The following is a 25584-nucleotide window of genomic DNA, read 5'->3' on the forward strand; positions in this document are numbered from 1 at the left end:
AAAAATACTGTGCATACACCTACCAGAATGGCAGACATGAAAGACATAGTATCAAATATCAGCAGGATGTGGAGCAATGGAAAGCCTGGTACGCAACGGGGGGATGCAACCACTTCTGAAACAATCGGGCCTCAGATAGCGAAGTCCCTGCACAGAGACCCACAGTGCTCCTCCCAGGTGAACACAAACCCACCAGCCCTGCACCAGGACACACGGACATGGACTCGCAGCCACAGGAGCCAAACCTGAAAGAACCTGAAGGCCATCACAGGCGGATGCAGAAATGAACCATGCACGCTCCTATGAAGGAATATTCCACAGCAATGGAGTACATTTTGTTTAAAGGTAGTAAAACTATAAAAATTATATTTTTTAAAAAATCTATATTTACAAGATGAAAGAATCTATAATTCTGGCACCTAGGGATTGTCGAATGCTCCTAAAAATAGATTGCTGTGGAAATGTTTATTATAGGGAAATTGACATATTCTCTAGGAGGGACGGGGTGAATGGGCCTGCTACATTTTCTACATTGAAGACATATACAGGTTTTGATGCTACTTCTGTTAAATCAAGTGGGGCTTCATTGGATTTCTGCTACTGCGGAGATAATCAAATTCTGGGTAGGGGTCAGGAGAAAATTAGTCATAGGTGTTCTTGTGTAATAATTACTGTTGAACGTGTAAATGATCCATTTATCAGTAAGACTGAGAAGAGAATAACTGCTACATTACTTCATATGAGATGATTGTCTGTGCTATTGTTCCTAGAGCTCCAGTGAGTGAGTATTTTGAATGTGAAGTTCATCCAGATCTGAGGATGGAATAAATGGCTAGGTGTGATATGGCTAATAGAAATAATATGCCTACATTTATACTAATTAGTGGATAAGATATGGGAAGAGGAATTCATGTTGTGAGAGCCAGGGTTAAGGCTAGCATTGGGGCAATAATATATAAATTGATGATGTTGATGGACATAGTGGTTCTTTAATAAGTAAATTGAATGTCTCAGCAATGGGTTGTAATCATCCATGGGGGCTGATGATTTTTGGCCCTTTCTGGATTTGTATATAGCCTAGGATTTTCCATTTAGTTAATATGAGGAATGCTATGGTGAATTAAATTGGGTAATTTGTGAAAGAATGTTGATTATAAACATATTCTTAGGAAGATGACCTGAACCAGTGCAGAAAAAGTTTCAATTTTACATAATTACCGGGCTCTGCCAGCGTAACGAACCCTGTTCTACAGTAGGGTATGTATAAATTAATTGAATGTAGATTATATCATCATTTAGTTTGAAGACATTTTGTAAAGTAAGCCCTATTGCTCTTGTCCTTTCATACTGGAAGAAACCTGCAATAGACAGAAACCAACCAGGATGACTCCAGTCTGAACTCAGATCACGTGAGACTTTAATTGTTGAACAAACAGACAATTAATAGCAGTTATACCATTGAAATGTCGTGATCCAGCATCAAGGTCTTAAACCATATTGCCCATATGAACTCCACAATACAATTACACTGTTATCCCTAGTAAAACTTGTTCCATTGATCAGTGTTTTAGAAGAACAGTTGATAAAGCATTTTGACTAGCTGGCCTAAATTTTAATCACTCAGAAGTGGTTTTATTCTCCAAAAAATAAATGGCGCACGGGCTCAAGACACACCGGCTTCAGTAGTTGTGGCGTGCAGACTCAGTAGTTGTGACCCACTGGCTTAGTTGTTCCGTGGCACGTGAGATCTTCCCGGGCCGGGGATCGAACCGGGCCCCCTGCATTGGCAGGCGAATTCTTAATCACTGCGTCACCAGGGAAGTCCCAGAATCGAAGTCTCCCTTTTAATATACCTGAAGTCCAAAGAATCCATGGAAATTTGTTACAGAAAATAAGACAATAAAATATTGTAAGGACTATAACAGAAGCATATAGTACACAGTTCATATAGACACATCCCAAGCAGTTACAAAGTATATTAAAAGGGAGGCTGCAATTTTAAAAGAATAAGAAAAATTATACCCACAAACTCCCAATCTTTCCTGAAACGTTGCAATCTGAAACCCTATTGTAGGAAGCAGAAGATTCCAGGAGAAATTCTACAAATGAAGAACTCCAAACCCTTTGGTTGGATAAGGAATTCTGGAAGGAAGGTATCCTCACCCAAGGAGAGCAGGTTCCTATACTTCTATAACATCACATCCCTGTACAATTCCCTTTGATCTTGGTCCATGCAATCTCACTCCTCTTGACAGAAATCTATGGCCACATCCTGGAATGTCAGCAGTCCCTGAAATTAAAAGTACACATGCCATGTGGCCACGGGAAGAGTTCATAATGTGACCCAAGAAGAAAACAGCAAGTTAAGAGAACTGCTTTTAATTTAGAAGAGTGTCTTCAATTATCCACTAATATATATATATATATATATATATATATATATATATATATATATATATATTTTTTTTTTTTTTTTTTTTTTTTTTTTACAAAGTAACTTTCTCTACCTTATTTCTAACTACAAGAAAAGAGTATGGCATGTGACCACAAAACCAGTATAGAGACTATACTTGTCTGGAAAAGAAATGATAAAATGATGGTTTCAACACAGGCATATGCATTTTTGAGTGTTTTATTTATATCAAACTGGATAAAATGTGTGTATTTCTCATAGAGAAAAGACCTGTCGAGGTAGAAATGTACCTTTCAACTATTCATGAGTACACAAGTACACTGGGGAGATTGTAAAAGTGCAGATTGTGATTCAGTAGGTCTGGTGGGCCTGAGTTCTATTTTTTTAACAAGCTCATTTTTAACTAGTGATGCCACAGTCTCTGATTCATTAACCACAACTGTGAATATCAGAGACATAATTAGAAAGGTAAAAATTCATATTTAATTTTGAACTTAAAGTGTTTTATGGATTTTACACCTTTAATAGAATAGTGAGCACAGCAGCAACAATCATTTGTGAATATTTACTATAGACTGTGTACCTTTCTAACTTTTTTGTGTAGGATTCCAGGAAAAAAGCCCGGGCTGCGGCCACAGTGGGCGTGGCCCCCAGGCCGGGCCGCCCCTCCAGGACCCCCGACGGGGCCCTGCGCTCCTGGCGGCTCCCTCCCCCGCCGCCCCGCTCCCTCCCGGAAGGCCTCGGGGCAGAGCGGTCCCACCCACCGCGCGCTGAACAGAGCCCGCATTTCCTCCGAGCTGGAACTCCTGGCTCGGGCGGGGTCTCTTCCCTCCGCCTTCACGGAACTGCCCCGGAGCCCGAGGGGAGGGCGACCTCACTGAGGCTGCCGGCTCTGGAGGTGCCCCGGCGGCCGAAGCCGTGACAGTCGCGGGGACGGCGGGCCGGGTAAGTGGGCGCCGACCCTCCGCCTGGTCCGGTGCCCGGGCGGCAGCACAAGACCAGCTTCTGAGGGGCAGGGGTTCGCTGCCACCCGCCGCTGCTGTGCAGAAAGAGCGGCCTCCAGCGTCTGGTCCCCGGGAACTTCGGTCCCTCCTCCCGCCCCTGCCCTCGGCCTGGCTCGCGAGGCCTGGTGGGCGTGGGGAGGGGGTCGGCCTGAGCGTCCTGAGGGGAAACGGGGCAAGGGAGGCGCAGGGTCCGGCTGCAGCGTCAGCGCCCCTCCTCCCGACTGCGGGGAAAGCGGCTGAAAACTCCTCCCGAGGCGCGCAGGCCCCTTATTCAGCCGAGTCCCTCTGCGCTCCTTCCTCCCTGAGCTAAAGTACCGGGGGGAGGGGACAGGGCAGGGGACTGGTAATGGGGAACATCAAAAGGTGATTGTTAACTAAGGAAAACCAGCTCTCCCAAGGTGAGGAATGCGGCGCTTTTCTTTGCCTGGGCTCACTGAAATCCTTCCTTTGATATGCACCTCAGCTCTCTGGGGCCTGCATTCTGTATTTGCATATCCTGAGTGCCTCAGGGCCCGCCGGCTCACATTGGAGGGCTGCAAGTGCTGAAGACTGTGACATCCTTTGTTTACTGATAGGGCAAGAAATATTCCATTTCCCACCGGCTTGAGGGGCAGACAGTGAAAAAAAGTCAGAGAATCTCTCTCGGCCTGTACTTTGGTTTACATATAGATAATATTTATACTTAACTGTGCTAATAGAGGTTCTCAAGTCCAATCAACTTGTACTACTGCCCTCTATCAGTTTCATCAATATCATAAGATAAATGCTTATAGAATTGACTTATTCCATTTAAATAGGATAATGATTTTTAAAGGAAACATAATAGAAGTATAACAACAAAACCTTTACCACTAAAGGCTGGGTCTGGAACAACCTAAATAAATGTTCCATTGTTAAAATATTGAAAGATGTAGTCAATAGAAATATCAACAAAAATGACAAATAATAAGGGTAGCAGAATGTTGAAATGTTCTATCTTTAAAGTGGCAGAAAATCATTTATTAGTAGGCACTGGGGGCAGAAGATGCCTGATTTTATACCTTTGTCATATTTGTGCAGTTGTTTCAACAAGTAACTTAAAGACAAAATTTAAAAACAAGGAGGTTTGTGCCTGAGATCATGTTGATGTGAAACCAGGGATGGCCACCTTGTGCCAGGGGAGTTAAGTTTACCTGGCAGGTAGACCGCAGAGCTCCTGGGAAGCTAGGGTTGGCATTTTTCTGCTGGGTGCCCCTTAGGTTCTGTGACTTGACTGACTGTGAGTCATGTTTCGGGAAAGACCTGATCACAGGAAAAGGGTGGGAATAGAGTGCTTTGGGGAGCAGCTAACAACATTCATCACAGCTCACGGCCTGAATGACTTTTAAAGAAACAGGAAAACAAATGCTTCTTATGGAATCAGAGAATGTGAGGGCTGGACAATCCCAGAAAATGAGGAACACCCATCCCATTTTCCAGATGACGAAACAGAGGTCCAGCAAGGTGAAATCCCTCACCCAAGTTGCACCCTTCTCTCCTCCCCACTACTTAGTTCATGAAAGCAGGACTCTTCCTGTCTTGATCACTGCTGAACCCCAAAAAGGGCCAGGCATCTAGCAGCTGCTCCAAAAATTTGGGTTGACTGTAGGAACAATGCTATTTCTTTCTTTCTCACTCTTATTCAGGATTGTGCCAAGAACTCCCCAGGTTGCAATGTAATTCGATAAATGTAAATATGAATTGAGTTTTGCTGTGATGAGGACTTAGGCTTTGAAGGTAACAGACTTGGTTCAGATCTTGGTTCTGCCACTCCATAGCTGTTTGGCTTTGGGAAAATTACTAAACCTCTCTGAGACTATTTCCTCCTTTGTAAAGTGGGGATAAATCTATCTGAGCCAGCAGAGCACCTGCATGAGAGATGTGCACTAAATATTGGTCTTTCTCACTCTCCTACGCCATCTCTCTGTTCTTCCCAGAGAAGCTGTACAGAAGGATATAGTACCTTTTTAAAATAGTTAACTAATTAATTAATTAATTTGTTTTTGGCTGCGTTGGGTCTTCGTTGCTATGCACAGGCTTTCTCTAGTTGCGGCAAGCGGGGGCTACTCTTTGTTGCGGTGCGCGGGCTTCTCATTGCGGTGGCTTCTCTTGCTGCGTCTGTTGTGGAGCACCGGTTCTAGGCACGCGGGCTTCAGTAGTTGTGGTCTGCAGGCTCAGTAGTTGTGGCCCATGGGCTTAGCTGCTCCGCGGCTTGTGGGATCTTCCCTGACCAGGGCTTGAACCCATGTCCCCTGCCTTGGCAGGCAGATTCTTAACCACTGCGCCACCAGGGAAGTCCGATATAGTACTTTTTAAAGAGGGGTTTGAATTTATTTCAGATTGTGTACATTTTTCTTGTAGAAAAGATTATTCCACTATAGAAACATAAACACGCAAAACCACTCCAAATGCAGTATTCTATGGTTTAGATATTATCAGTCACATTTTATAAGTAATTGGGCAAATGCCAAAGCACTAGGTACTGGGGCGTAAGAAGACTCAAATCTGGGGTGACCCCACCCCAATTTCAAGAGCAGGGTGTGCTTTTCAAATCCATGTTTCATCTGGTCTTTGTTTCTCATCCATCCTCTGTGTCTGCCTTTCTCAAGAAGGCTCAGATCCTCGGCTTTCACACCCTGCCGGCTGGCTGTGCCCCAGCTCCCGGCCTGAAACCTCTGCGTGCCTGGGTGTGCCTGCTCCCCCTGTGCATCACCAGCTTTGCCAGGGAGCTGCTGTATCGTGCACTGCTTGCTGTACCCAGAGTACCTGGACCCTTCTGGTACATGAAGTGCACCCTCCTCACCATGTGTGCAGCCCATCCCCTTACCTTATATCCTGCCTGTAAGCCAGGCTTGGGGGTGACTACAGTGTGCATTCAGCTGTGTGAGGTGCTGGGATCAAAGTGAAGTTCCCAACTTTTGAAGTGGCAGGCTTGAGGGGCACACAGTGATTTAAAGTCGGGTCACCTGACTTAAAGGGGGGACTGATTGATTTAAAGCCAAGGCAGCTGACTTAAAGCCTGCGTCCCTCAGCTGCAGGACAAGACCAACTTTGGCGGTGCACGGGTTCGCTCCAAGCCAGCACTGCTGTTCAGGAAGAGATTCCAGTAGCGCCTTAGTGCAGGGGGACTTGGTCCGTTGTCTTGTCCCTGCCCTCAGAGGGGGGCCACCTGCTCTTCTGGAGAATCAGGGAGGGGGAAGTGCAGAGTCCCGGCTGGAGTTGCGGCACCGCTTGTCTGATGGCAGGGAAAGGGGGACAGGGCTGTGTGGTGTCCTGGGGCTGGACTCACCAGGTCGACTCAGCCTCTCAGCCTCCTAACCTCCCCCCACACACTCCACAAGAGTTTCCAATAATATGTAATTGCGCCTTAGGTTCTCGGTCTTCAAACTCATCCCCAGGCTCCCAGGTCCCTTGATTCAGCCAATTCCTCTGTGCTCTTTCTTCTATTAGATACAGTCCCAGAGGGAGGGGCTGGGGGATGGGACTGGAGGGATGCCGGCAGCACTGGCCTCAGCTGACTAAAGAGATCCGGGGCCTGCGCTATCACACATGTGCGAGGACCCTTAAGGCGGAATCGAGGGGGCCAGTTAGAGGCAGTCCTTGTTGCCTCAAGTGAGTATGGATCACCGTCGGGTGGGGAGCACGCTGACCCCTGAGAAGTACTGTTAGGAGGATGTGTTCCTCCCTCGGCTTCAAGGACGTGGGTGGGCTTCAGGGCTCCAGTTCCCCTCCAGGCCTCCAGGTCCGACTGCACCGCAGCGGCCTTGCAGACCCGCCTTCCTGTCCCAGAACTTGCCAGGCTCCAGGAAGAATCCTGACAGCAGAGATGGTGCCTGAGGGCTCCAGCTTGAAAAGTGCTGTCCCTGGGGACCCAACAGTGGAAGGAGGAAGGGTGAAGGGAGTGGGGGTTGGGGTCGGGAGGGGTGGCTGCCCTGGGAGACGTTGAGAGAGAAATAGCGCCCCCCACACCCCCTGCCCCTGCAACTGACCCATTGATGCCATAGGATCTCAGGGCCTTTTCGTCAGAGATGCCTCTGCTTCTTTACTCCTGTGTTCAAAACTATGCAAAACCAACTCTTCATCCTCTTGCTGCCTTGCCAGGACTTTTAAAGCACTGTTCTTTTGAAGCACTCGGTCCCTAAACTGCAGTTTGGAGCTGTCCCAGCTATTTAAAAGTGTTCTCCTTAAACTGAGACTAAATCCTACTCTTTTGGTAAAACGGCCTTCACTTCACTGGAGATCGTCTTTTCTGCCCATTCCTTCCTTCTACTGCCCTCTTAAGAACCCCTGTGCTCAAAGAGCTTGGTGATTTATTTTTTGCTTGATGTCAAAAAGAAACCTTCCCCATGCACCCCAAAAAGCTTTCCTGGAACATAGGTGTTTCACAACCATGACAGTGTTTTGCAGTTAGTATACACTGGGTAGAGTGCCTAGCAATCCCTCCAAGAGCCAGAGGTGAGCAGACCTTTACTTATTTGATTGGATGCCCTTCAAGTTTAGGAAGGTCCCATTCTTATGACCCAGCAGGTAAGACAGAGCTCTGGATGGCTGTGGCTGTGATTAGATAACTTCTGATGATTTTATTTCCCTTACTGAGCTGCTGCTTCTAGGTTAAATTCGTTTTATTACCTGTCCATTTTTAGAGAAAGGCTGACAAAGTCACTGTAATAGGTCAGGAGTCTGAACTCAGGGTTGGTCAAAGGTACTCACAGGGAGGAAGGTGGATAAAAATAGGTGGGTAAAATAGGAGGGTTGGCAAGTACAGCCAGGACACCCGTGTTCATCATGCATACTAATAAAGGCCAGAATCTCCTCATTTATCTCTGGTGGGAAGTTCTGACGGTTTCACAGGATCAAACTCAAATCATATTCAAACTAGGGGATTTCCCTGAGCATAAAAGGAAGTATCCGTCCCTAGCAGGAGTCGCTGCAGAGGAATAAAGACGTAGATGTAGAGAACGGACCTGAGGACACAGGGAGCGGGAAGGGTAAGCTGGGATGAAGTGAGAGAGTGGCGTGGACATATATACACTACCAAAGGTGAAATAGATAGCTATTGGGAAGCAGCTGCATATAGCACAGGGAGATCAGCTCAGTGCTTTGTGACCACCTAGAGGGGTGGGATAGGGAAGGTGGGAGGGAGACACAAGAGGGAGAGGATATGGGGATATATGTATACGAATAGTTGATTCACTTTGTTATACAGCAGAAGCTAACACAACAAGGTAAAGCAATTATACTCCAATAAAGATGTTAACAACAACAACAGCAAAAAACCCAAAATCTAAGTCAATCAAGCCAACGGAGACAATGTAAGTGTTTACAGTTCAAGAAATCCACAAGGGAATCCTTTATTCTGTAGGCAATGAATGGTCCATTCGAAAAGGAAAAAAACTTTCTAAAATGTTGTCTTTCCATTTATTGTTCAGAACATCATTTTTATACCTCTGCATTTCTTACTATTCAAAGCCAAGTCACGTGAGTTACAGGGAAGCAGCTGATGGATTTAAAGTTGGGTCACTTGATTTAAAAACCAGTGGCAGTTGATTGATTTAAATCCCGGTCATATGACATGAGGAGGGGGTGCTAAAAACTGCTTTTTCATCTCTGGCTCAGAATATCATATTTACCTTGGTTTTTCTTATGATTTAGAAAACTTGAGCTGTCTCTCCTTGGAATCATCAGGAGAAAAATAGAGTATTTCAGGTTCATTCTTGAAACCAACTTCTCACGGTTAAGGTGTATTGGCTAAAAGATCTTCCTTCTTCAAGAGATTCCAAACCTCTGTAAGACACTTCATTGTAATTGGAGAAAAAAGAAGAATGAATTCAGGCCAGCAGCTGCAGGAGGCCAAGGCAGCCCCCAGGACTAGGGAAGGAGGAGGAGGAAGGGCTGAGAGTTGCCATTAGAGCAGACAACCTCCAGAGGGCGCTGAAGCACCGGCAGAGCCCACCTGCCACTCCCAGTTTGGCACTCCAGGGTCAGATTTGGGTTTGGAGATGGGGTTGCTGTAACCCCAAGGAGGTGAGCAGAGAGGAGGAGTTGATTACCGGTCTCCTCTGACTCTCTGTCCCAAATTGCCTGGCTTCACAGGGGGGACAGGGTTTTGCTTTCAGCAAACTGATGGGGCACTTCCAGGCTGGTCGGGTTGCCCAGTGGCCCGACAGCCTGACAGGCTGACTGCGGTGTGACCGCCCTTTGTTTCTCCAGAATCTGTGCATCAGGAGGTGCATGGGTGCGGAAGCCCATCCACCGCCCCTCCCCCCAAGGGGGATGGCACCTTCCCTGGCTGTACCCTATGATCACCAGGTACTTGAAATGAATGCAAGTTTTTTGACTTCAAGGAAAAGCTCGCATAACCGTTTCTTCCTCATAATGTGTGGGATTTACTATAATGGAAGGACATTAGAAAGAACAGGTAGAAAACTCACCTGTTGGTCTCCATGTAGGAGTTTATTTTGCATGAATCCCTCCTACGTGAGTAGATAGCAGAGGTTTATTTTTGTTCCCGTGTGTGTAGTTGTGGCAGAGGATGTAGGTATGGTGATTTGAAGCCCTCAAAGAAATATTCTCAGATCTCTCAAGATTTCTCTTGATCGGAACCGAAAGAGACCTGGAAAAGGAGGAAAAGAAAAGGAGGAGGGAGAACGAATGACTGTTTCTCAGTAAATTCACCTTCCTGGTTGATTGTTCTGTCTTCTCATTTCTTTTAACTTCTGTGTATGTCTAATGGAATAATGTAGAAAGGCTGATTTTTATGCTTTAAAAGATATTACATCACAAAGAAACTAGAAGTGGCTAACGGAACTTATTCAAATCAATTTTGCATAGAGACTTTGATATTAAATTTGGATACTAAAATGGGTTTATCCCAATTTTCTCTTTCTTTTTGAGTGAATATTTGTAACATATTTTTGTAGATAATAATTTATCCTAGATATACAAAATTGTGAGAATGGGTACCATTTTTTTACCACTTAAATGATTTCTTTTAAATGAATCGATTGTACACTTTAAATGCCAATGTTGTGTCTTACGTGTTGTTTTTTAATTCCTTGATTTCCAAAACTTGTGTTTATTTAATTGATTTCTATCTAATAATCTGTGTCTCCCCTTTATTGTTTCTTACTTTATATTTTATTGATCTATAGTTAATTTACATTATTATATTAGTTTCAGAGGTACAGCATAGTGATTCATAAATGTTTAGGTTCTTCTCCATTTATAGTTATTATAAAAGAGTGGCTATATTCCCCATGCTATACAGTACATCACTGTAGATTGTTGATTTTATACATAGTGGATTGTACCTCAAAATCTCCTACCACTATTTTGCTCCTCCACCCTATCTCTCCCTGCTGGTAACCACTAGTCTGTTCTTTAATCTGTGAGTCTGTTTTTTTGTTGTTATTGTATTCAATTTTTTAGATGCCACGTGTAAGTGATAACATACCATGCTTGTTTTCTCTGCGGCTTATTTTACTAAGCATAATACCCTCGAAATCCATCCATGTTCTTGCAAATGGCAAAATTTCATTTTCTGCTGAAGTCATCATAAAAAATCTTTTTTATCCACTAAGCTATTGATGAACACTTAGTTTGACTCTATATCTTGGCTATGGCAAATAACACTGTTATGAACATTGGTGTGCAGTTATTTTTTTTTGAAATAGTGTTTTTGTTTTCTTCTGATATACCCAACAGTGAAATTGCTGGATATTATGGTAGTTCTATTTTTAGTTTTTTGTGGAACCTCCATTCTGCTTTCCACAGTAGCTGCACTACTTCACATTCACATCAAGAGTGTACAAGAGTTTCCCTTTCTCCACATCCTCACTAACCTTTGTTATTTGTGATCTTTTGGATGACAGCCATTCTGACAAGACTGAGGTGATATATCTCATAGTTTTGATTTGCATATTACTGCCGATTAGCTATGTTTAGCATCTTTGTGAGTTCTGGCTGTCTATATGTAGTTTTTCCTTGGAAAAAATGTCTATTTAGGGCTTCTCATTTTTTTAAAAAAGATTTTGGGTGTTTTTTTTTGATATTGAGTTGTATGTGCTGTTTCTGTAGTTTAGGTATGAACCCTTGCTTGGTCATCTTTTTTGATGTTAACCTCTTATCACGTGCAAATATTGTCTCTCCCTCAGCAGGTTGTCTTTTCATTTTGTCTTTGGTTTCCTTTGCTGTGCAAAATCTTTTAAGTTTAGTGAAGTCCCATTTGTTTATTTTTGCTTTTGTTTCATTTGCCTTAGTAGACTGAACCTAAAACTGTTGCTATCATTTATGTTGAAGAATGTTCTATATTTTCCTCTAGGGGTTTTATGGTTTCTGGTCCTACATTTAGGTCTTTATTCAGTTTTGCATTTATTTTATATATGGTGTGCTAAAATAATCTAATTTTATTCTTTTCCATGTAGCTGACCAGTTTTCCCAGTACCACTTATTGAAGAGACAGTTTTTTCTCCATATTGCCTGCTTTGTCATAAATCAATTAAATATAAGTGTGTGGGCTTACTTCTGGGATCTCTATTCTATTCCAGTGATCTTTGTGTCTGTTTTTGCTCTGGTACCTTTCTCTTTGATTACTGTCGCTTTGCAGTATAGTCTGAAGTCAAGGTGCGTGATGCCTCCAGCTGTGTTCTTTCTCAAGATTGTTTGGCTATTTGGGGTCTTTGTGTTTCTATACAAATTTTAAAATTACTTTTTCAAGTTCTGTGAAAATGCTTTCGTATTCTGATAGGGATTGCATTAAATCTGTAGATTGTCTTTGGTAGTATGGTTATTTTAACAGTATTAATTCTTCCAGTCGATGCACATGCTATATTTTTCCATCTTTTTGTGTTGTCTTCAACTTCTTTCACCAATGGCTGATAGATTTCTGAGCACATGTCTTTTACCTGCTTAGGTGTGTTTATTCCTAGGTATCTTATTCTTTTTGATGTCATTGCATATGGTATAGTTTTCTTAATTTTTCTTTCTGAGAGATTTGAGTTTTGTTTTTTCTTCTTTTTCTAATTCCTTCAGGTGTAATGTTAGGTTGTTTATTTGATATTTTTCTTGATTCCTAAGAATAAGCTTGCATCACTATAACTTCCCCCTGTGAACTGTGTTGGCTGTGTCCCATAGATTTTGGATCATTGTGTGTTCATTTTCATTTGTCTTGGGTATTTTTAGAATCCCTCTTTAATTTCTTCAGTGTTCCTTTCTTCCCCTTTTATTCCCTTCATCTGTGATGTGAGGACTATCTTTAATATTATGTTTGGATTTCTTTCAGTTTTGTTTATTTGTGTGTGTGTGTGTGTGTGTGTGTGTGTGTGTGTGTGTGATTATTTAAGTTGCTGAGCTCTTAATTTCACATGGACACTAACAACCCTGCATTGTTACTCTGCTCCCCCACAGTTACTTAATTTGACCTTATATTTTACATCTACTTGTTTTGTGTGTCCCTTAACTTCTTATTGTGAATATAGATGATTTTATTACTGTTTTTTTTTCATCCTTCCTATTAGCTGTGTCCATGGTTGATTTACTACCTTTGTTGAATATTTGCCTTAACCAATGAGGTTTTTCCTTTAGTAAGTTTCCTTTCCTAATTTTTATGTTTCAATCGTGACCTTTTCTTTTTCACTTAGAAAAGCCCCTTTAAGATTTCTCATAAAGCTGGTTTGGCGATGCTGAGCTCTTTTAGTTTTGCTTCTCTGTAAAACTTTAGATCTCACCATCAAATCTGAAGGAGAGCCTTGCTGGGTAGAGTATTTTTGCTTATAGGTTTTTCCCTTTCATGACTTTAAATATACCATGCCACTCCCTTCTGGCATGCAGAGGTTATCCTGAAAAGTCAGCAGATAACTTTATGCAATTTCCCATGTTTGTAACTTGTTGCTTTTCCTTTGCTCCTTTTAATAGTGTCTTTTTATCTTTATTTTTTTTTTCCATTTTAATTACAATGAGTCTTGGTGTGGTCCTCTTTGGGTTGATCCTGTTTTGGCCTTACTGTGTTTACTGGACTTGGATGTCTGTTTTCTTTCCCAGGTTAGGGAAGTTTTCAACTCTTATGTCTTCAGGTATGTTCTACACTGCTTTGTCTTTCCTTTTTGCTTCTGGGACCAGTATAATGCAAATATTAGTACACTTGATGTTGTTTCACAAGTCTGTTCAACTTTCCTCATTTCATTTTAATCTATTGTTTTACCGTTCATCTTCAGTGATTGCCAGTACTCTGTCCTTCAGTTTTCTGATTCATTCCTCTGTATCATTTAGTCTACAGTAGTTTCCTTTAATGTATTTTTCATTTCAGTTATTGTATTCCTCATCTCTGTTTTGTTGTTCTTTAATGGTCTAACTCTTTTTAAAAAAAATTCTAACTTCTTGCTCTGGTCGTCCATTCTTCTCCTGAGTTCTTTGATCATCTTTACAGTCATTACCTTGAACCCTTTGTTGAGGAGATTGGCTATCTCCACTTCACTTAGATCTTCTTCTGAATTCTTATCTTGGTCCTTCATTTGGATCGTGTTTCTGTGTCACCTCATTTTTCTTAACTTCCTGTTTTTATTGCTATGTGTGTAGTAGGTTCGTTACATTTCCTGACCTTGGGGAAGTGGCCTTTCGTAGGAGCTGTCCTATGGGTCCCAGCAGCCCCCTCTCCCCTGGTCACTAGAGCTATATATTCTAGGTGTACCCCCTATGTGGGCTGCTTGGGCTCTTCTGCTGTGGTGGGCTGACTACTGTGGGTAGTCTGGTAGGCTTGGCTGCCCCCAGACTGCTTGTTTGCCAGGCTCTGCCTTGTATGGAGGCTGTCTGTGCTGCTTGGTGAGACTAAATCATAAGGCAGCTGGCTGCACAACTCTGGGGGACACCAAATCTGGTGCTGGTTCACTTATGGGTAGAATTGCAGTCCAGGTGATATCAGGGCTAGTGCCCAGTCACTGGTTCTGGGGCTATGCTGGCTACTGGCAGGAAGAGACAGGTTCTGCGTTCTGGCTGCAGGGCCCAGGAGCCACAGAGTTGGTGTTGGATCACTGTTCCTGACACAGCTCTCTGCAGGGCCGGGGGTATCCCTAATCTTGTGTTGGCATTCTGATGGGCAGGGTCAGGACCCAGCTGAGTCCATGGCTGCTTCTGGCCTGCAATTAAGTGGCCTGGTTACACAGGCTGCTGGGCTGTGGTATTCCTGGAGCTGGTGTGTGCCTGTTGGTGTATGAGGCTGATCCCACTGCTAAAGCAGGTTTGCTGTCCCTGTGCAGTTACCACCTGCCGATGGTGAGGCTGACTCCAAGGCCAGAGCAGGCTCACTTGTCAGAGGGGCCAGGGACTCTGGGGCTGGTGCTGTCCACTGAGGTGTGGAGGCTGGTCCTGGGGCTTTTGGTGGCTGGACCCATGTCCAGGGGCAGCTGTGCACTGAGAGGATCTGAAGGCAGCCTGTTTGCTGGTGGATGGGGCTATGCCCGTGCTCAGTTAGTTGCTTGGCCTGCAGCATCCTAGTACTTGTGTCTGTAGTCTGGTGGAAATGGGTGGGGCTCGGTCCTGAGGCTGATAAGCTACAGGGAGGATTCTGAAATTATGCTTGCTGGTACCAGCGTCCACGAGGTAGAAGGAGCTCCCCCGAATGGCTGCTGCCAGTGTCTCTGTCCCTGAGGCTGTGCTGTAGTTGCCTCTTGCCTCTCTGGGAGACTCTCCAAGATCAGGAGGTAGGTGTGACCCGGGATCCTTTCGAATGACTGCTTCTGTTCTGATTCTCAGATCATGTGGGATTTTGTGAGCATCTTTTAAGAGTGGAATCTCTATTTCCCACATCCCTCTGGCTCTCTGGAAAATAAGCACTACTGGTCTTCAAAGCCCAACTTTCTAGGAGCTCTTCTTTCCACAACAGGATCCCTGGGCTTGGGAGCCTGATGTTGGCTTCATACCCCTTGCTACCTGGGAGCACCTCTGAAATTGTAATTATTCTCCCATTTGTGGGCCACCCACTTGGTGGTATGGGTCTTGACTCTATTGAGATTTTGCCCTTCCTTTCTGTCTTGTCGAGGTGCCTTCCTTATATCTTTAGCTGTAAAACATCTTTTATGGTAGGTCCCGGCCTTTTTCATCAATTGCTGTTCTGTAAACAGTTGTGACTTTGGTGTGCCCATGAGAGGCATCAAGCTCTGGGTCTTTGAATGCTACCATGTTGGACAATCTCTCTACTTCATTCCTAAATCATATTATTTAAGTTTTCTTAGTATCTTATTTGATTAGCGACAGTTTGAAATTTATTATCACTCATGTTTACTTCGCCTGTTTAAAAAAATTGAATAGTGCATTCATTCAGTTTGAAATGAAGGTAGTGACCTGCGAATTTCCATACCTCAAAAATCAAGGATAGGACAAAAGCCTTTTCTACTTGTGTTACCCTCAAACTCTGCACCCCACCCCAGCCTGGGGATTAACCTCTTGCACCCATGCTCACCTTCTGTTTTCGGACCGTTAACCATCATTGCATCTGTATGTGTGTTGACAAAGTGAACTCTAGTCTTTGCAGTTTTTGTGTTTTGTTTCTTGGTTTAGGGAACAGTCCTACTATGAATGTACATTTACTGCTCTACTGAAGTTCATATATAAACCTGTCAAGCACATTACCAGAATTGGAATTGCTTGTATATACACTTTGATAAATTTTAGAGACAATGGTAGAACAGAAGTAAATTGTATTTCAAATGCCACAATATTCTCACACCATGAAAACCCTTCCCTTTTTAATATATTTGTGTGTAGTTTATCTTTATGCCCATACTATATTTCCCAGAGATGGGTAAGTGTTATGTTTCTTGCTGGCACATTTACCGTATTGTTCAAAGTCAGGCGTTTAGTGGTTTTAGCATGATCCTATTTCCATGAACTCGCAAATACAAGATCTTCTCTCACACTGTCTTTTACTCCCTGCTGTTTTATATTGCCCTCCTAATTCTCAGTCCTGGTCTTTCTTTATGTTCTTCATCAACCTGGATAGGTTATACTATTTTCTCCCTTATTCAAGACCAATAGAATAGAATAGAATACAACACCCAGAAATAAACCCTGATATATGGCCAAATGATTTTTGACAAGTTGACAAGACTTTTCAAAGTAGAAAGGATAGTATTTTCAACACATGGTGCTGAGAAGTCTTGTGAGCAACATGCAAAAGAAGGAAGATGGACCCTTACCTAACATCATATGCAAAAATTAATGAAAACGTATCAAGAAACTAAATATAAGACCTAATAATATAAAAAGTCTTAGAAGAAGATAGAGGACAAGAGCTTCATGATATTGGATTTGGCAGTGTTTTCCTCCATATGAAACGAAGGAACAACAAACGTACAGCTAACAAAAAAATAAACAATTTTCAGTACATAAGTTAAAAAAAAATGTGTATCAAAGAAATGTAAACAGAATAAAATGGCAACCCACAAGATGGGAGAAAATATTTCAGAGCCATCTATCTGACAAAAGATTTCTATTCAGAATATACAGAGAACTCCTACAACTGAACAAAAAGCAAACACCCTGATTCAAAAATGGATAAAAGACTTGAATAGATGGTTCTTCACAAAGATGTACAAATGACTAAGCACTTGAATAGATGCTCCATATCACTAAATGCATGTTTATATATTTGTGTGCATGCATATGCACACAAGCACACACACACATACCCAACAGAAAACAACTATTGGTGAGGATGTGAGGGAGTTGGAACCATTGTGCTATGTCAGAGGGAATGCAGAATGATACAGCTGCTTTGCAAAAGAGTATGGCAATTTTTCAGATATTGAAAAATAGACTTACTACATGATCCAGGAATTTTACTGTGAGGTATACCCAAAGGTATTGAAATCAGGGTCTTAAAGAAATATTTGTACTCCAGTGTTTAGAGCAGTAATAATCACAGTAGCTAAAATATGAAAGCAACCTAAGTGTTCATCCACTAGTTCCTGGATAAGCAAAGTGTGGTATACCCATATAATACAATATTATTCAGTGTTAAAAAGGAAAAGATCTAGGAATATGCTACAACATGGATGAATCTTGAGGAAACTTAGCTACGAAAAATGCCATTTTTGTGACTTTTAGTGAGTCATAACAATACAACTACTTATTTCAATTATATGGGGGTATTTAGTGTAGTCAAAACCATAGAAATTGGGAGGGTAATGACGCTTTTCAGGTGGTTATGGAACAAAACGGAAAGTTATATTTAAAGGATATAGAGTTACAGTTTTAAAACGTAGAAAAGAATTAGAAAGATAAATGGTGCTGTTGATCGCCCGATAATATGAATGCATTTAATATCACTGAACGGTGCACTTTATAATAACTAACATGTTATATTTTATGTTATTTGATTTTACCAACATACAAAATTGGGAAAGAATGTAATATCAGGAAAGGGAGTGGACCTGGGATAGAGCAGAGAGTAATCAGAAGGGTGAGGCACTGCATAGGTTGAAGAAGAAGAGCTGAGAGTCTTCATTGGCCAGAAGAGACTTTATAAAAGAGAAAAAAAAAATTACTCTGAGGGTGTATTAGATAGATATCTGTGGGTGTGCTGCTATCTCCCATGGGTTATCTTAAAGAGTCTTTAATAAAGTCCATAAGGCTTGCTGAGGCTTTTTTAAAAACTGGATTCCCTAGGAGATAATTAGAGGGTGGTACTTAAGTCTATGTCTAGGTTGACAGATTTTGCAGGGAGGACGAACCTGAGAACAGTGGAGGTCTTAAGAGTGTAAGTACATGGAAATTAGAAAAAAATAATAATAAAGGGAATTAGGAAAACTTTGGACTTTGAAGGTCATGTATTATTACTGAGTCAGACCTGAGGTTTCTAAGGAGTTATATACACAGTTGCTATTTGGATTACTTGTTGATAAAGATAAGTGGAAAAACTAGAGTCGTTCCCAAGTGTAGGTAAGATATAATGAGAGGATGGAGGTGGAAAGTAGGGAGACCCAGAGAAAAGTGGGAAGGTCATATTGGGCCAAGATGGTGGTAATAGCCAACAGAACAGACGGTAGGACAGACGATGGATTCATCTTTTTTATTTCGCCTCCCCCCCTCATCCTTAATAATTCTTTGGGAATATTTCACTGCTCTGTGATGCAGGTACAGAATTCGAGTGAGGAGGCTACACCTTCAGTGTCCAGCTGTCTGAGTCCTCAGTGTGCTTCAAATGATGGAGAACTATTGCTTCTTTATGAGAAGGGTTAGTACCTCGTAGCTAAGCTTAAGCTGGAGCTTATGCAATATTGATTCCATTTTATATATACTGTTGGCATGGAGGTTCCTCCTCCTCTTTTCTTGAACATTATGAAATGAATCTATATTTCTCAGTATTTGGGTATATCAGATAAATACGTTAAGTAAAGGAATCTCATATATTGCTCCCTGCATAGTTTGCTCTTTCTTGTTTCTCTTTTACCTTTACTAAATTAGCACAGGGAGAGAGACCTTGAAATGTTCTAATCAGGAGAGATTAGAACATCATATTTCTAGAGAGGTTGGTTGGACAGAGCAGGGGTCCCAGTGAGAATCCAAGCTTCTGTTTCTACTTGGAAGTGTACCTGTGTAGAATAGAGGACTCCAGGAAATATCCTAGAATATTCCAATGTCCCTGTGGGAGATCATTAAGAGAGGCAGGATCTGGTACCAGATCAGTGTACTATGACATGTTTGTCAGTCATCTGATGTGAGATTCTCAGAGCCAATCCCATATGGTAGGGCTGAGTGCAGAGTGATGAAGAACCTGTGAAAGCCTTTGATTGCATGTTAAAGATGAAGCTCTGATTTCGGGGAGAATTTTCTTACCTGACTGAATGTCACCCTTCTGTGGGGATGAGATTCTGTGCTTTTCCTCTGTTGATGACCACTGACTGCAAATCATTAGAGGATCATGTCTAGAAAACATTCTTTATTTAATTTCTTAAAGAAGAAAGCATAGAAAACATTTTTATCCACTTTCAAATTGAGGATCAAGGGGAATGACATCAGTGAAAATGTCAGAGTAGGGAGCTCTGGCTTGTGTCCATCCCCAGAAACACTGACATACGTGGTAAAACCTGTCAAAATGACCTTATCAACACATGTAAGTTTTCTTTTCTTTTCACGCTGTAGATTGATCTTTCATTGAAACTTGACTTACTACAGGATGTGGAGAATAAACAGGGAAGTAGAAACTGTATTTCCTGATGAGAGAATCACTAAGTCACATTAGCTGTTCTGAACTCTGCCTTACTCACCGTGACTCTAATTAAAACAAACAAACAAACAAAACACTTTTTTTTTTGGTAAGTCAGTTCTGACATTTCCTCGTTAAAGACAAGGTAACAGATACAGACTTAGATCTACCAGAATTGAGCAAACTTTTGATTGTACCTGTGTTGAACATATGAGCATGACCTGCTACACATCTTCATTATACTTATTGCCACAACGGACAAATTCCCTCTTTCCACTCCTGATATGTTGCGTGTAAGGAATGCATAGGTCACTAACCCCAGCTGGTCACAGGTAAACTCTGCCACATGGATTACTGCATGTTTTCCTGCTGGAAGACCACACATTCTCGAGGATCATGCCTGCAGAGTATCTGGGCTCTTCTTTTTTTCTGGATAAAGGTTAGATAATCACCTAATTTTATGAGAAATATATAAATTGTATTTGCATATTCTTCAGGTTTTTATTTATCCATTCTCTTTCAAGTCCTAAGTGCAAATATTAAAGTGATTTCCAAGAGGGTGGTATATAAGACAGCTCCAAAATTAGCAATAAATCATAATACAATTGTGAATGCATTAATGTGTGATTAATATGTAGATACTTATGTAAATGCAAGTTTAGTAATGCTTTGTGGAGAGCTTCAGAATCTAGGTATTAAAAAAAAAAAAAAAAGAAGAAGGAGTTCTTGAAACTCTCAGGGAATTATAGGGAAGTCTTTGTGTCTATAAGTATCATTCTGAAATAATGCATATTCTCAGAAATAAACTAGGCATAACATTGTAGGAAAAAACTTCATGAAATGAAAGAGCATGTGAGATGGCCATACAAGAAAAAGAATATTCTCAGAGAATAATGAACAGTGTGGAGTTCAGCAGAAGGGTCATACACATTCAGAGAGCAAAACTTTGGAGAGCCTAATTGTGAGTTCCTCATATTTCATCTTTGGAGACACGGTAGTCATTTGAAATATGATGCTATAAGATGACGTTAACATACTTAAATACTTTCGTTTAGAAATGACCACTTAGAACCAGAGTAAATGAAAGAGAACACAAAATTATGTTTATGTTGATGTTTAAAGACCTCAGGTGAGTGCTGATTATTTAAAAATGCATGATGTCTTTCACTGCAAAGTAAATGAGCTGTTACAGTGGAGGATTACTGGACTGAATGTCAATATTATGACATAGTATGAGTGTGTTTCGTGTTTGGTAATTGCAATCATTGTTGCTTTTGTTGTGGTCATCCATTTACAGTGCTTGGTGTCAGTTGATTTATCTCTTGTAAAAATAAAATACAGTCTGTGTGTGTGTGAAAAAAAAAACATACATGATGTCTTGACTAAAGTTGTATGGAATTTGAGATCTGGAAAAAAGCATTTCTTTTCTGTAATGCTAGGATGATAATTGGACATTTTTGCAAGAAAGAGATTTCAGGATGCAAATCTCGTGTCTCTAAGGTGGGAAGTCAGTTCATGGTGGAACATTCTATTAAACTTTTGTGAGTGGAGAAATATTTCTTTGGAAGGAAGAGGTCACGAATCCCTTTTTAATAGTTAATGGTTTATAGCATACCGAATGAGCAAAATGGCTATTTCTGAACTTTAGAAAAAAATAATATAGTTTTTCTGCATTTATAACATGAGGCTGATGTAAAATATCAAAAATTCTTTATTTTGAAAAGCAATGTAATCAATTTGACATAATTCATATATATTGAACCTGTGGTACACACACACAGTAAAACTTACATTCAGAAAATTGTTTGCACTTAAGAAATATTTTCAAGTGTAGTTGATTTACAATGTTGTGGGTTTTTTTAAATACATGTTTATTGGAGTATACTTACTTTATAACACTGTATTAGTTTCTGCTTTACAACAAGGTGAATCAGCTATATGTATACATATATTCCCCATATCCCCCCCCCCCTTGAGCCTCCCTCCCACACTCCCTATCCCACCCCTCTGGGGGACATAAAACACCGAGCTGATCTCCCTGTGCTATGCGGCAGCTTACCACTAGCTATTTTACATTTGGTAGTGTATATATGTCAGTGCTACTCTCTCACTACGTCCCTGTCTCCCCTTGCCCCTTGTGTCCTTAAGTCCGTTCTCTACATCTGTGTCTTTATTCCTGCCCTGTCACTAGGTTCGTCAGTACCATTTTTCTAGATTCCATATATATGTGTTAGCGTACGGTATTTGTTTTTCTCTTTCTGACTTACTTCACTCTGCATGACAGACTCTAGGTCCAACCACCTCACTGCAAATAACTCAGTTTTGTTCCTTTTTATGGCTGAGTAATACTCCATTGTATAGATGTGCCACATCTTCTTTATATATTCATCTGTCGATGGACATTTAGGTTGCTTCTATGTCCTGGCTATTGTAAATAGTGCTACAGTGAACATTGTGGTACATGTATCTTTTTGAATTATGGTTTTCTCCCGGTATATGCCCGGTAGTGGGATTGCTGGGTCATATGGTAGTTTTATTTTTTTAGCTTTTAAGGAATCTCCATACTGTTCTCCATAGTGGCTGTATCAGTTTACATTCCCACCAACATTTCAGGAGGGTTCCCTTCTCTCCACACCCTCTGCAGCCTTTACACATTGTTGTATTAATTTCTGCTGTGCAGCAAAGTGATTCAGTTTTATATCTATCTATCTATATATCTATCTATATCTATATATCTATATCTATATATCTATATATATTCTTTTCCATTATGGTTTATCACAGGATATTGAATATAGTTTCCTGTGCTATACAGTAGGTCTTGGTGGGTTGTCCATCCTATGTAGAATAGTTTGCTTCTGCTATTCCAAAACTCCCAATCTTTCCTTCACTCTCTCCTTGGCAACCACAACTCTCTTTTCTATATCTGTGTGTTTGTTTCTGTTTCGCTGACATGCTCATTTGTGTCCTGTTTTCGATTCCACATATAAGTGATATTATATGGTATTTGTCTCTCTCTCTCTGACTTACTTCACTTAGTATCATTATCTCTAGGTCCATCCATGTTGCTGCAAATGGCATTATTTCATTCTTTTTTATGTCTGAGTAATATCTTTTGTATACGTATACCACACCTTCTTTAAACACTCATTTTTCAATGAACATTTAGGTTGTTTCCATGTCTTGGCTGTTATAAATAGTGCTGCTATGAACATAGGGTTTCATGTATCTTTTTGAATTATAGTTTTGTCTAGATATATGTCCACAAGTGGGATTGCTAGATCATATGGCAACTCTCTTTATAGTTTTTTTGAGGAACCTCCATACTGTTTTCCATAGTGGCTGCCCCAACTTACATGGCCACCGACAGTGTAGAAGGGTTCCCTTTTCTCCATACCCCCTCCAGCATTTGTTAATTGTAGATTTTCTTTTAAATGATGGCCATTCTGATCAGTGTGAAGTGATACCTCATTGTAATTTGGATTTGCATTTATCTAATAATTAGTGATGATGAGCACCTTTTCATGTGCCTATTGGCTCTCTGTATGTCTTCTTTGGAGAAATGTTTATTTAGGTCTTCTACCCATTTTTCCATTGAGTTATTTGTTATTTTGTTATTGAGTTGTATGAGCTGTTTGTATAGTTTGGAAATTAAGCCCTTGTCAGTCTCATCATTTGCTAATATTTTCTCCCAGTCCATAGGTTGTACTTTCATTTTGATTATGGTTTCCTTTGCTGTGCAAAAGCTTATAAGTTTGATTAGTTCCTGTTTTTTTTTTTTTTTGCTTTTACAGTAAGTCCCCTACATATGAACAAGTTCTGTTCCAAGAGTGCGTTTGTAAGTTCAATTTGTTTGTAAGTCCAACAAAGTTCGCCTAGGTACCCAACTTACACAGTCGGCTGTATGGTATTGTACCGTAATAGGTTTATAATACTTTTCACGCAAACAATACATAAAAAACAAGCACAAAAACAAAGAAAGCATTTTTAATCTTACAGTACAGTAACTTGAAAAGTACAGTAATACAGTACAACAGCTAGGATACTCGGGCTGGCATCGAGGGAACAGGCGAGCAGAGTTACTGATTGGAGGAGGGAGGGGAGGTGGGAGATGGTAGGGGTGAAGGGTTATCAGCAGTAGGAGACAGAGGGCAAGCTGCAATTTCACTCATACCTGACGTTGATGGCAAAGGTTCTGGTTCCTTGCTGGATTTAATTCTATCTACCCTCTTGAAAGAATGATCCATTGCTGTCTGGGTAGTAGCTCTTTTTTTCTCCTCATAGATGACAAGGTAACACTGGATTGCAATCTGAATGGCTGCTGCCACCTTTGGGTCCCATTCTAGGCTCGGGTCCTGTGCCTCAAAAACTAAGAGTGCTTCCTCCAATAACGAAGATTCCCTTGCCATTTTCTGTGTCGTGAATCTCTTCAGTTCTTCAGTTACTTTTTCTTCCTCCTGTCCCTCTTCATCCTTTCTCTGGGCCTCCAATTCCATCAGTAAGCTCCTCATGTTGCACAGCAAGGAGTTCAGCGAAATCGTCGTCTTGCAGATCTAGCTCCAGCTTCTCGCTGAGGGTCACTACGTTGCTGAAGACCTCTTCGGACTTCTGATCTACCTTCTCAAATCCACAAAAATCATGAACAAACTGTGGGCAAAGGTTCTTCCAAACCCCATTCATCGTGACCGCCATACCCTCACACCATGCAAAGTCAATGTTTTTTATGGTCTTGTAGATGTTATAGTCCTCCCAAAGCTGTCCCTAGGTTGTTCCTGATTTGTCACTTACCTATACTGCCTGACAAAAAGTGTGACATAAATAATATTTCTTGAAAGTCGCTATAACGCCCTGGTCCATAGGTTGGATGAGCAACGTAGTATTTGGTGACAGATGCAGTACTTTGACGTTGGGATGAAAGTCATCCATGAATGGGGGGTGGCCCAGAGCATAGTCGAGCAGCAAAAGAATGTTTTGCTGGAACGTCCTTCTCCAGGCAATATTTCTCTACATCTGGGATAAAGTGGTGGCAAAACCAGTCCTGGAACGTGGCCTGTGTAATCCGGGATTTGGGGTTACGCTTCCACACAACAGGAAGAAAGCCCTTGGCTATGTTTTTAAGGGTTCTTGGGTTCTGTGAATGATAAACTAAGAGAGGTTTCAGCTTCAATTCACTGGAAGCATTGCCACCAAACAACAGTTAGCCTATCCTTTGCTGCTTTACAGCCCGGCATCAACTTTTCCTCCTTACTGACGTAACTTCGGTCTGGCATCCACTTCCAGTACAGTTGTGTCTCATCCACATTAAAAACCTGGTTGGGTAAATACACACCATCATCAAATAATTTCTCAAAGTGTTTCTGGAAGTTCCTGGACAGCTACCCTATCTGCACTTGCTGTCTCTCCACTTACTTTTACATTGTGAAGGCTGGCTCTAGCCTTGAACTGATGAAACCAGCCATGGCTGGCATTAAAAGATGTGCCCTCTGATTCTTTGCCATGTTTCTTCTTCAGGTCTTCATAAAGCCTTTTAGCTTTCTCTTGAATCAGCGTTAAGTTGAGCAGGACTCAGCGCTGATGTTGATCCTGCATCCGCACACTGAGAAGTTTCTCCATCTCCTCCATCACTTTTCCATGCTTCTTGGATATTGTGTCAACATCGTCGGCACAGCAGACTTCACATGTTCCATGATCTTGTCCTTGTTCTTTAGATTCGTGCCAATGATTGAATGATTCATATTATAAGAATGAGCGATGTCTAACATCTTTTTGCCTCGCTCCACTCTCTCAATTACTTTCACTTTTGTTTCCATCATTATCGTTTGGCGCTTCTTAACAGTGCCAGCTACATCACCTCTGCTTTTACGCTTGCTTCCAGACATCTTGGGCTTGAAATAAAGGTACTGTACTACTGTGCTCTATACAGTACTGTAAAGTACACAAAAGCACAACCA

General features: G+C 41.5%; 1 long non-coding RNA gene across 1 annotated transcript in view; it reads left to right on the top strand.

Moving 5' to 3' along the window:
• The first annotated feature begins 2258 nt into the window (after positions 1-2258).
• Positions 2259-25584, top strand: part of LOC309626578 — a 32936-nt gene continuing 9610 nt past the window's right edge. The window contains exon 1 of the long non-coding RNA XR_014243298.1: positions 2259-3358. This is a non-coding gene — a long non-coding RNA (uncharacterized lncRNA). The remainder of the gene's footprint in view (positions 3359-25584) is intronic.

Source organism: Balaenoptera borealis (assembly GCF_965194805.1).
Source record: "Balaenoptera borealis genome assembly, chromosome: 3".
Taxonomy (NCBI): Eukaryota; Metazoa; Chordata; class Mammalia; order Artiodactyla; family Balaenopteridae; genus Balaenoptera; species Balaenoptera borealis.